Source organism: Neopsephotus bourkii, unplaced genomic scaffold, assembly GCF_033783945.1.
Source record: "Neopsephotus bourkii isolate Nb327-2 ecotype Australia unplaced genomic scaffold, CSIRO-AGI_Nbou_v1 NB_1765, whole genome shotgun sequence".
Lineage (NCBI taxonomy): Eukaryota > Metazoa > Chordata > Aves > Psittaciformes > Psittacidae > Neopsephotus > Neopsephotus bourkii.
The window spans coordinates 9772709-9786280 of record NW_026902239.1 but is presented as its reverse complement, the minus strand read 5'-3'; the positions used below and the strand labels follow the sequence as shown (position 1 = coordinate 9786280).

The following is a 13572-nucleotide window of genomic DNA, read 5'->3' as shown; positions in this document are numbered from 1 at the left end:
AGAAAAAGGACTGAAAGAACGTTTTTTAAAACCCCATTAGCTTCAATGAGAAGTAATATGTGATTAAAGGTAAGCACATAATATTGTGAATAAGAATTTTTGAATGACCCCTTAGATCTACATCAGTCTCATCAACATTATCTAAAGTGGTGGAACCAGAAATTATTTCTGGTAACCTGAGGCTAAATTACTTGAAAATTAAACTGTATGATGAGTAAGGGACAATGTTAACATGTAATTTTCTATACAAGTTAAAACTTAATTCTCTATACATGTTAATATAATTCTCTAACATGAATGTTAGAGATCTACAGTTCCCTCTCTTTCTGTCAGACAAAACAGAACCTAAATCTTCACCTCACACACACAAAATCCTTAAGGGTCTTTACTATTGCTAAACTACTTGAAAATTAAACTTTATGATGAGCAAGGGACAATGATTCATGTTAGAGATCTCTAGTTCCCTCTCTTTCTGTCAGTCAAAACTGAACCTAAGTCTTCACCTTACACACACAAAATCCCTCAGGGTTTTTATTATTGCCCATTTTTACTACTTTATTTGTAGGTTTTATTTTCTTCTTAAGACTAGGTAGAAGTTATCTAATAACTATATTTGCCCACATCAAGACTTAATAAAACCCTCTTAAAAAAATTGATGGCCTCATAAAGTATCAGTCAAACTCGCAGAAATCACATTTTTCATACAGTTAGGGTATACAACCAGTTTGACTGAGCAAATCCACACAAGAAAACCTATGTAGCTTTAAAACACCCACAGCACATGCTGTCGGCTCTCGTCACCCTGTGTCTAAGTGTTGTATCCTGCAGCATCCCATTCACCAGAACAGAGTCAGCACAGATGGTAATGTCTCCCAGCACTGTTGAGTGAGTTGAGGGCTATGTATGGGGAAGGTGGCCACGTAGGTGATGCCCAGACTGGGGCAGCCACAGAGTCCTGGTCCTGTGTCCCAGCAGTGGGTAGAAAACACCCCGAATTCCAGACACAACAGTCAAGGTCCTGTATTCATGAGCAGCAAGACAACCTTTTCATAGTGTCGGCTTCTTATTCATGTCAGATATTTTCAGGGTGTTCACCATTTCCTTGTTGAAAGTAAAATGTGAGTATAAAAAACCCTAATCTTACAATCTTTGATAACTTGACTCTCCATAATTATACTGGAGTTTCTGGTGCTTTTTTTTTTCATTTAAAATGTTAAGGCAGGGCTAGTACTGTAGCTCTTGTCCTCTTTGTCTCCTTATCTCTAAGCTTTATGCACATTCTGAGATACAGAGATCTGTTAGTAAAACAAAAAATTTGCCACAGGAATTTTAAATTTATTCAGCATTTAGGTTTTGGGTATTTTTTCAACAAAAAAAGAAAAAAGAATATTTATACATTCAATATTTCTTGCCTTTGCCCTGGTATTCCACTTCTACCTTGTTTTCACAATGCACTCTGAAGAGAGGGGGAAACAGCTTCACTACAGAATAAGAGGTCATTAGTATCTTTGGCTCTTCCTAATCTGAAATTTTAAATGGTTTTATTACTTTTATGGAGTAAATTTGCTTTTTTCCCCCCTGAAACATCCTATTCTACAGTATTCTATTCCACACGGTTGTACACTTTTACACTGGAAATCTGACTTGGTTGTTCCCAACAGTATTTTTCTAGTAGCTCTTACCTTAAGAAAAAGTTATTAGAGTTTCAGCCCAAATATCTTTAAGCAAGTCAAAAATGTTTATGAAATTAGATAAATTCAAGTATTTCTGGAAAGAGGAAAAACACTGAAAAATTGAGCAAGTAATAATTGCACAATCTCTTTGACTGGTGCTTCTAAATTACTGCCATGTTGGAAATGCCAGACTGGGAAACTGGATCTGTCTCTCCATATCCTGGGACTGGCAAAAGGCAGAACACAGCACCATCATTTGATCTGAGTAAACTTTACTTAATCACTGAATGCCTGCTGTGTCCCTTCTATGTCCTTCCGAAAGACTGTACAAATGGGAGATACAGATGGAATGATATATGTGGAATTATGGGTTTGGAATAAACCGTAAAATCCTGCTGTTCAGATAAACTCCTCTCTGAAGTCAGAGATACTTTAAAATAGTCTATGGTCCATTGTACAACAGTAACAATGGTTCTGAGGCATGAAGTGGGATCTAAACCTAAATGCTCCCAAAGCTTAAAGCTCTTAACATACAGCATTTTGGATCAAAACTAATGCTACAACAGAAAACTGCTTTTGTTCTTAATCTTGTGGTTTCTGATCAGATCCAGCTCTAAACGCATATGACCTGGCTGCCAGCTGAAGGAGCCATTAGCCCTTGAAGGAGCGTATTCCTGGTTTGAAACCGCACGGACACTCACATGTATTGTGCTTTCTTAACAACTGCTCTGTAGCTTTCACTATCACATGCATTTAATAAAATTGCTTTTCAGCATAAGCTGCATGTTGATTTTACAGAGTCCTAAATTTATTAAAGGTTTCCTTGCTAGTCAACTGATGTGTTTCACCAGGGATTTTGATTACAGATCTCAGAGCTAGCAGGAAAGCATTTTCAGCCCTGTAGGTATTGACTTGACTCTTACACTGAGTTTTCATATATTGTTTATAGATATGAACCATAATACTATATATGTTCTAAATTCACTGTAAAGCAAATGTTAAACCCTTCTGTGTTTGGTTTCCTCTAGACTACAACCAAAGCTATTTGAATGCTTTAGGATTTGACCCTCCTATCTGCAGTGGAGGCTTTTTCCCCCAGCCCAGAAAAGAACAGAATTAAAACACTTACAGTGGTTCCTTATGTTGGTGCAGAGCTTAAAGATGATCAGTGGAGGAACAAAAAAATGTGAGTACTACAAGGAAAATCTGCAAATCAAAAATCTGTAGCAGACAATGCCACAATCACTTAATATATGGCAATATATCAGCAAGGAGAATAATGTCCTGGAAACCTCCATGTTTAAAAATGGAGAAATAAAATTGAGAAACAAAGAGATCTGTACTGATAAAGTCACAGAAGTGGTGATTCAGGAAGCAAACCTGTGCAGGAGTGGAGGCAGGACTTCCAAAATACAGGGGCAGAGCAGGCAAGCTACTTGTTTTTCTCCTGAATTCTCTGCAACAGGATTTCCTCATCACATCATGTGGGGCCATGTAAATATGCCCCCTTTGGCTACGTGACAGGAATCATTTCCTCCACTGTGCTTATGGGGAAGGAAAGCAAAAAAAAGAGAGGTCAGGATCTTGGGGATTTGTATTAGCAGATAGCACTTAGTCAGGAAAAGGATAGAGATTACAGGGGAAGTGGTGCTATTGGTCTGTAATCCTTTTCTGTCACACACACTTTTAATATTAATCATAAGAAATATATATAAAAAAATAAGCTTTATCATTCTTCACTTTCAATTTGTAATCTATGCTTAATGCAGGGCACAAAGATTTCAAAATGTACCTAGAAGCCCACAAGCTGAAATTTTATTACCATCCACAAATGTGAAAGTAAAAAATCACCTCCCCAAGTTTTCAAATGTTTCTGTGCATATCTCCACCCCGAAGAAAGAAACATGGGAAAACAGGTGTTTAAAATCATGGGAACTGTATTGGCATATTCTTAGCTGTGGTCTCTCTGCTGTCATGTACTTAAATGCTGAATAATAGCCTAGATAGTCTACCTTCAGTATTACTTCTCATGGTCCCACACAACCAAGCAGAGTTAAAATGGTATGACACTGTGCCTAGGGCATTTTTTCCCTTTCTGAACTCAAAGTTCAAGACATCCATTTTTAGCAGCCTAAGAATCATGGACCTTGCCTAAATGAAAGCAAGGCAACAGCTGTGCTGGAATCCTTTATGTGCTGTAACCCCATTCACATGAACGCAGTTTTGCCAGTTCAAAGGCTTAAGCTTTCTAAACAAGAAAGTGAAAAGCCTGCTCCAGTATAAAAAGATCCAATGTATCTACATCCACACTAGGGACTGCATCCCCAGCAAAAAAATTGCACTGCAAGCAAAGCTTTAACCTGGAAGAAGCACATCATGTTCCTTCACGCTCTGTTTGCAGGAATTGCTGTGATTCTTCCTGATAACACTTCTGTGTATCTCAGTACTCCAGCAGAGCTGGGACCCTAATTCATGCCTAACACAGTCACAGAAAAAGCTCAGCCTCCTTCAGCAGAGCCATGCCTAAGCATGTGAAGGACTTGGCGGTCCCGGAGGAAAGGTCGGACTCGAAGATCTTAAAGGTCTTTCCCAACCTAGTTAATTCTATGATTTGCTAGTTACTCACTGGCTTTTAGTCACCCTTTTTATTTCCACCCTGCTCATGAAATTATTGAGCAATGCCAGGACTCACATTAATCCCTACTGAACTCTATTGGAAATAGCACCACCTGATCACCTTTTCTACTGATAGATACTTTTTAAACTCCGTTACCAGTTTTTCATGTATTTTACATGTGTGCTTACTTCTGTTGCAATGTGATGTGTTTTAAAACAAGAATATCATTCACCGTTAAGATAAACCCTTCACCCATTTTTAAATACATGCATACTTAGTCAATTTTAGAAATTTTAGACCTATTTCTTGTCATGTTGATATGACTAAGGAAGCTGGGAACACAATATCTAGAAGTACATGAGGTTAACATAACTGATAAATGATTTATTTAAAACCTTCTTGTTCTGGGCATTGTTTCATTGGCATTGATGCAAGTTATATCAGTTTACCTTCGCTGGCTCTGAATTTCATCAATTTAATTTCACTGATTTAAAATCATGCTGTTAGTGCTGTGTTCAGATCAATCCTTAGCTTACAAAAATTTACCATGCATCTTATAGTTCTGTCCTGAAGGAACCACAGACAAATGTTTCCATTGGAAAACTGTAAGTATTCAATAAATGTACTTCAGTAGTATTGGCAGCATAAAGAAAGCCTACAGCCATTTCACATATGAGCTGCTTAAACAATAGTCTGCTAGTATTAGACCCTTTCACATGCAAAAAGTTCATAGGTGATAATAATAAAAATTTGTGATTGAAATTATTTGTTGATCTCTCACAGTTGCTCTCTTTATTTTTAAAATCCCATGTATAAGCAGAACAGATCACTTCAAGTAGCTGGTGAGGTCATACTAAGTCAAGCAATCACAAGTAGTCAGATACCTCCTGATCTAATTAAAATAAAGAGCAATCTTTAATGAAATTTTATTTAGTAATTTTTCTAAAATTTGACACTGTTGTGTAAAAGTGGCACTGCAGAGTATGACGGTGATCATTTTCTCCATGAGTATAATTCAAATTTATCTGAGACCTAAAGTCATGCCAATGCTTTTTACTCTGGTGTTACACTGAGTGATTTAGACTTGCTTTTTGTCCTCATGAACAGAGAGTCGTGTAGCCATCACAGCTGTTGGCTTCCCAGCAGACACAGCACATGAGTGCCTCCTTCTGAAGGCTCTTGTGATAACTTGGTGTCCTGGGCTCAGCAGTGGCAGTCATTTTTCTCCCTCTTAGTAGCTGGTGCAGTGCTGTGGTTTTGACTTTCAGCCTGGAAGCAGCGCTGATAACACCAATGTTTTTAGTTACTGCTCAGTAATGTTTCGTCTGACCAAGGACTTTCTGAGTCTCATGCTCTGCCAGGGAGGAGGTGAAGCAGCGATGAAGCAGAGACAGGACACCTGACCCAAACTAACCAAAGAGGCATTCCACACCACAGCACGTCACGCCCACTATATAAACTGGGGGCAGTTACCCGGAAGGGTTAGATCACTGCTGGGGTCGGACTGGGTATCAGTTGGTGGGTGGTGAGCGGTTGTATTCTCTTCCCTTGTTATTTTCCTTATCATTACTATTATTGGTGGTAGCAGCAGTGATTTGTGTTATACCTTAGTTACTGGACTGTTCTTATCTCAACCCATGGGAGTTACATTCTTTTGATTCTCTTCCCCATCCCTCTGGAAACTGGCAGGAGGAAAGGTGGGGGCAGTGAGACAAAGGGCTGTGTGGCTGAGTTGCCGACTGGGCTTAAACACGACACTTCGCATTTCTGAGATTTCTTTCTTATGTTGCTGATAAGCAATACCAGATCCACAGCACAAACTGCAGGGCTTTCGCCACAGCCTTGTCTTTGCTGGCAGTCTCAGATTCTACTCTGACAGCCTAAGGATTTTTTCTTTTCTGTCCAGACAGTATCTTCAAATGTTACGGTTTTTTCCCCAGTTATGCTTCACTACAATAAGAGATTTATGATGCCCTTTCATTACTCCGGGGATTGTTTCAACATCTCTTTTTCTTTTTCTCACTCCACCCAGCACTTAATCTGCACACCAAGCAACTAGCCTTATTGTTAGGCAAAACATACTAATGCTGCTTCTAAAATGACTACTAACCCCCAACTTTTGTAGAGAGAGTGCAAACCATTTCTCACCTATATTTATCAAATTCCTATCTGAACTTTTCTTTACAAACAGTTTTCTCATGCAGTCTGTCAACTGCCCTGGCTGGCTTGCACTTTTTAATATTATTATTTTTGGCCTGTTTTAAAACAAGACATGTTAGATAAGAGAATATGGGAAAAGATTTCTAGGAACAGTTTTTTCAAGGCTGCTGAGTGCTACATGCAAAAAGACATGATGTTGTATGCAGACTTTTTACTGGCATGTGTACGAATATATGGCTGGTTTCAGCAGTATACAGTCATTCCTAGGGCAAAATACATGCCATTTAGCAACACTTTTTTCAATGTGTGCAGTGCCGTTTTAAGAAACAGCCTTTAGCTTAACTAGGGGGGCTCAAAGAATGCTCGAGGCAAACAAACACCCCACAGCAAAATAGTTAAAATACCTTTCAAGGAAGTCATGTAACTGATTCTGTTAATCGCTGCACCTTAGCAGCCCTTCAGACATGCCACCTGACACTGTGTTGTGTCATATTAGATGTGTAATGCAGCAAGTAAACTGTTAAATTGTATCAACTCAGTTTGCTGCCTGTTCCCATTCCTGATGCTTCTCAATCCCCATTGAAGCCAAACTATCTATAGAATAATCAATACAACATACAGAATAATCAATATACCACTATTTTAATTTTGCAGAATCACAATTCAGCCTCCTTTTTTCATCCAACTGTGAAGATGTGCTCAGCATGATAACTCTACAGTGAAGGTAGCCTCAGAGGCTGGAAAACACAGTGGGTTGCAAATTAGTCAAAGCCATAAAATTAACCTTTATTTTGGCCTGTGATGGTATGAAATTGGCATCATCTTACTCTGCAGAATGACTTACTGAGTATAAGCAGACATTACTACTTGTGTCAGTAATAAAACTAAATTTGTGGACAGGAATCAGATTTTATCATGGCTTTTCTTTCTTTGGTAGAATTGCCATACATGTCCTACCAAATATTTGCTTTGATACACTAAGAAAAATCCCACTGGAATTCTGAACACATTATCTGAACAAGGAAAAAAGTTTATATTCCTGTCTTCTTACACAAAGAGAATGTGAAGGTGAAAGTGGTTTAAGTTCCTGGTGTTAGCATATACATATAAAACCCTCAGCACACACATGCTATTCAGTAATGGTTACAGCCCAGCAGAGAAATTCCTGTGAATGCTGTGTGTTTACTAGTCAAGCAAAGTAAAATTAAGGAGAAGTATCTGAACACACGTAATTTACCTTTAACTATAAAATGTGCTATTGATTAGCTAATTTCTCATGATATGCTGGCTGTGGAAAGGACTGTTTTGCCCATGATATGGCAAATACTCAAGGATCAGCCAAGACTGGGGATTCACTGGCCCATGCAGTGCTGCAGCTGCAAACACTCCCTGTCACACACAGCTTGTAGTCCAAATAACTGAGACAGGAAAGGGTAAAAGGGGAAACAGAGATATAGGAGTATCTCATCCAAGGTCATACGGCTGGACAGTCAAAGAGCTGAGGCTAGAAAGGGCGACCCCAAGCCCCCACTGCAGTGCCCTTTCCATGAGACCATGCTGCAGTCCATGCTTGGCTCACAAAAGCAGCATGATTTGTTACAGCAACTCCTTGCAGAAGTTTTAAGTCTCAACAGAGCCACCAAGCACATAATGGTAACCTCTGCTGACAACAGTGGGGTTTGTTGAATTACAGAGACAAGCATAAGGAAGACTTCAAAATCATCCTGAAATCTGGCTTTAAGAAGCAGAGAAGCATAATTAAAAAATAGCTAATTTGAATAGTTTATGTATCCCCACTGCCTTATCAGTTTAATTACTTAATTTGATTATTTTCTGAAATCCTTTTAAATTATTAACATTGAAAAAAAACAGTCCTCTAGTACAAAATTATAAAAGCATAATTTGATAATCCTGTAATAAGGATAGACAATTGTTTTAACAAATGTTCAACTGCTTTTCAAGCCTGAAGCTAAGAAGGAAAAGATAGCAATTTGCACATCAGAGAATTACTTACAATATGTTTGAAAACATAGCTGCTAAGTCTTTATTTTACAAAATATTCTATTTTGTGTGTCATTCTTCATAGTTAATGAAAACAATAATAACTATAAAATATATTTGCCCTTCAGCAGAACTACTCTTGCTGTGTTGTCAGGTAATCCTGTGGCCAGCTATTACTATAAAAATAACTTCAAAGGCATATTAATAAAAGTAATGCAGTAATGAAGGATTCTTTCTTTGGGAGAGTCTAAAAATGCTGATGTAGTTTGGAACGGTCTCATGCCTGTACTGCTGCTGGCAGTGGTAAATAACTTCAGCTTCCTCAGAATAACTGCATTGCATCCAGGCTGTTCATTGAGGCGTTTCATTCCAGGTTAATGCTGATATGTTGTTTGGGTGTGGTTTTAAGATTAAGCTGCTTGTGCATCTAGCCCTCAATGACAAATGGGATTCAGCAAGATCAGGAACAGAAACATGGTCCTGAGTCTGTCTACAAAGCCAAAGGCTAAACACAGAGCACGGTGGTATTTTAGGAAGAAGAGATGTGATAGGAAAAAAGAGAAAGATACTAAAAAAAAGTGAGGCAGGGAGAAAATAAAAAAAAACCCAAACCCAAACCAACAGTGTTAGAGGTACACAGAAGCATTAGATGATGTTAGACATAAGATCTGTTTGGAAAGATCCATAAATTTTAGAAAAGCATTTTCTGTCCTTAGCCCAGACATGGTTAGTAAGCACGTATGTAGTCCAAAATGTTTGATTCATTTAGGTAATGCTCTCTCTGCTTGAAGAAACTCATATACATTAATATATCTATCTTGCAATTCCAGTGAATTGTGTCAATTGAATGTGTTGGCTCAAAGCTTTCTAATGAACACATATGCAAAAGCCATTTATTGGAGTTCCTGGAGATATTTCAAGATACAAAGCTATATTTTGAAGGTTTTTTCCATAGTGCTAGATAAAAATAATGGCACTGATTGTTTTCAAAATCAATACTGTAACAGTTAAACTAAGCACATCATCCTGATTTAATTAGGATGTTCATAAGAAACTATTCTAGTGCATGCTTTTTTCTAACCTGCCCTTTCTGTAGAACGTACATGACTCTTTCACCTCACAAGATGAACAGAGACCCAAGCAGATAACTATAGTTTCCTTCTAGCTGCAGGAACTATTCAAGTACTGTCAAGGATACTTTCTTTTATAGGCTATAATTCAGATGCTAGGACACTTTTCCTAGGTGAGTCATATGAGTACATCTTCTTTACCACCAAAATGCCTATGCATCCACTTAAATTCAGAATTGTAGGTGAAGGAGAAGCTTTAAGAGTTCTGTTCTCATTGGGCAGTCCCAGGAAACTGTTATGACTGTTATACTACTGCTACAAGCTTTTGTCACAGAAGGTTATAGAAATTTTTTTGTGAAAACTGTCAATCCAGCATGGACAGTTTATAACTTCTGAAAGCAGAACCAAATCCAGAGTGTAAGTGGCGTACACTGAATGTATTCTGGAGAATGTAAGATGACATACATGTAGCGTACAGAATAATGAGAATTACAAGAGTTGAGGAGAAAACATGAGAACTTGAATTTTTATTTCATTTTCAAGATAAATATAAACATTTGGTTAAAGACAACTCATAAAAGTGCTCAGCACACTTCTGCAACGGTAGGCAAAACAGAAAATGAAAATTCTAAATACTTTGGAAAAAAACCAGTAACGAGGTAAAAAAAAACAAGCCCCCCTAATTAATTACACCCATTGACCCAGTATCATGCTGCCAGTTACTTACTGCTATACACAGGAAAATAAGAGTTCAAATTTCCTCAGAGGCCATCAGCATGAGCCCAGAAGAATGGATGTTAATTACTCATCCTAAAAATATCCATTTTTTTAGTAGAAGTAATTTTCATGAAGTCTCAAGAACTACAGCCTTGGGAAATTGAGTCCTCCTTTTATATGTGTATACACACACACACAAAGATATATATATATATAGATACATGTACACAGCTGATAAAGACAGTTTATCCTGCTTTAGCTCTGCTGTATTGCTAAAAGTATCCAATCAGTATTTAAATTCACTATAGAACTGCTTCAGGGATTGTGCATAATAATTTGCTTATATGCTGCATAGCCTAGTACTTTCTTTTGCTGAAGTTTCATGTAAGCTTGTGTTTTTTGATTAAAGGAAAGAAAGGAAGGGAGGAAAGAAGGAACTGAGAGAAAATAAGGAAGGTTGGAGAGTCCCAGGCAATACTGTAAAATTTTGCAAAATGGCAAAAACTGAATCAATTGATGCAATAGCCACCACAACATCTTTGTTCAGTGTGAATAAAAAGACCCCCACAACAACCAACCCTAAATTCATGCATTACCAGAACTGTGGCAGTCAATTACATTTATTTTTGAAAATACAAGTGCCTGCCATGGATCTCAGATGAGGAATTTAAAAGTCAGGCATGAGTAGAAGGACCATCCATAAACATACCTACTCAAACCAAGCCCTCCAACAGTTTTAACAAGAAAGAAAAAAATGACAGACTTTGCCTCTGTAAACAAATCCAGGTTCTGGTGGATGATGGTGGGTAGAGCTTTCCAAAACTGGGGATCCCTCACAGAGAATGAATCCCTGACAGCTGGTTCCTCATACTTCATTTGCAGAGCTCAAACGTGTGAACCTCTGCGGAGCTCAACTTGGCAGTATATCACAGGGAGAAAAAAGTAATCTTTTAAGCAACTAGACTCAGTTCCACACAACTGTGCTCAAACACAATGAAGTTCTCATAAAACAAAGCATTTGACAAGAAAAAGGCTTATCTCTGTAGGGTAATTTTTAAAAATCTGTTATCTCATGAAATCCGGTAATGCTGCTCTCTTCCATAAGGTTTTATTTAAAGTCTAGACATGCTCTACAGAGAGTATAAAATGTATCTAAAATCGCATTTTTAGAACAAAGGTTTTAGCAACAGAGTCATTCTGGATTCAAATCTGACTCACGGTTTCTCAAAACCTGGGTAACAGCCAGCCTAAAATGTATCATGCCAGCTATCAGTCAGCATGTTTGGGAACCACACATTCAGCCCCATACAGGCTCCCACTTCACGCACCCAGGCAAATACCAGCAGTGTACTGAGCAACAGTACCAGAATCCCTTGCTGACCACTTGTTCTCTCACCAGCTTTTGTGGGAAACAGATTAGTGCCATGCAACATGTAGTGACAGGAAACTACAGGAAACTGAAAAAGGGTAGATTTGGATTAGATATTGGGAAGAAATTCTTCACTGTGAGAGTGGTGAGGCACTGGAATACATTGCCCAGAACAGCTGTGGCTGCCCCATCCCTGGTAGTGTTTAAGGCCAGACTGGATGGGGTTTTGAGCAACCTGGTCTAGTGGAAAGTCTCTGTCCATGAAGGGGTGTTGGAACTTGGTGATCTGTAAGGTCTTTTCCAACCCAAACCATTCTGAAAGAATATACACAGAGTATAGCCAAGACTTGTTGCAAAGCATACGTGTGTCTAGCACCCTTGTGTCAGGGGGTGGAGGGGCCCCTCAGGGGCTGCTAGCAGGACTTCAACACTCAGCGTTAGTCCCATTGTCCAAGCCAGAAGTAGGGTGATGTGAGGAACTGGGGTGCGCACGCCCAGTGAACAAGCTGTTTATGGTTGGCACCAGCAGGAGCTGTGGCTGGGTACAGGGAATTCTGTAACTAGTATTTGCCTAATGCTTCCCCTCAGCTGAGCACTATTAACCATTCCCAGCCTGAATTCCCCAGGACTGTTTTTCCTCTGCTGTGCTTTAGCACACACATTTATGAATTAACACCTGAGTAATACTGCTTGCTCTTGCAATAACATTGTCTTTCAAGGTTTTTCTTTATGCTCCAGCTTCTTGAGCACCATCAGTGTAGGAAATTCTGATGTTTATTCACTCATTAGAAGTTTTACACTTGTATTTTCAAAGTAAGCTTTGGGAGCATACACTCTAGAGACTCAAACAACAAAAGCTGAATAAATGTATTGTTTAAAAGAAAGAATTCCTCTACCTGATTTTCCTGCAGGGGTAACTACAGTCTTCACACTGCACAAATTCATTCACACTGACTTTCCGATCAGCTTGGGTCTGGCAGAAACACAGCATTTCCAAAGCCAAAGAGCCTTCACGCCAGCAGATGTTGCGAATTGCCACACAGAGAGCCTGGGGTACCTCGATTTCCAGCCTTGAGCAGGGCAGGCTCCCCTGTGGCTTTCTAGGGGGCTCAGCACCTTCCCAGAGCACATATGTACTCCACTGCCATGCAAAGCCCTCCCAAACTGCACTGGCCCCACTGCAGTGTCTGACACCCTGTGCTCCAAAACAGATGGGGGGCTGGGGCTGCCGAGTTCAAGCATGGCGCTGGACAAATGCATAGAATGGCTCCAGATTCGATGGGGCCTTCACAAGCCAGAGGTGATTTGCCATCTCTCCACTTCCAGACCTCCTCCTTACTCCAGTCAGCCCATCCCCTTGCCTTCCCAAGCAGAGGAATTTATTAACTTCTGGTTAACACTCTAGACAAAGGTCAGGATGGAAAAACTGCACAGTCCCCTCTTAAGTTACTCAGGTGATGCAGGATCAGCTCTGTGACACCTGCCCCGTGTGATGATGTAACTGATGATGTGAAAAGTCTGGAGATGCTGTCTCCAAGCAAACACACTGACGTACACGCAGGCTGTCAGAGCAGAACGCACAAACATTCTTCTACTCCCCTTAATTACATGTACCTGAACAACCAGATACCATTTTGTACCTATGCGGACCCACCTGGTTTTAGGTGTTTACTTTTGTGAATGTCACTGTATCGCCTCTTTTTAGCGTGTAACTTAACAGCGGCGCTGCCTCTGCTCGCTACGGCTGTTTGGGGGGGGGGGGGGCTAGTTTTTAAGCGGATGCTCATAGTTTGCTCAGAGAGCATTACTCTCGGAGCACAAAAGTGTTTGCCTCCAAACGTCCCCTCTTACTTCTCTCTCGGTGTGTTCGGGCAGCAAACGGCTTCACGGGAGAGGCGGCAAACGCTTTCCCCCACAGGAGGGGGGAAAAAAGGGGGAGAGAAAGAGGACAGCCGGATTCCGCGG

At 39.7% G+C, this 13572-nt stretch overlaps 1 long non-coding RNA gene across 1 annotated transcript; it reads right to left on the bottom strand.

Annotated features, from left to right (window-relative positions):
* Window positions 1-3051: 3051 nt before the first annotated feature.
* On the bottom strand, window positions 3052-13357 carry LOC133225711 (uncharacterized). The gene is made up of 2 exons (XR_009729247.1): window positions 13326-13357; window positions 3052-3212 (listed from the first exon to the last, which is right to left on the bottom strand). It is a non-coding gene; the product is annotated as an uncharacterized LOC133225711 (long non-coding RNA).
* Between the last annotated feature and the right edge of the window lie 215 nt (window positions 13358-13572).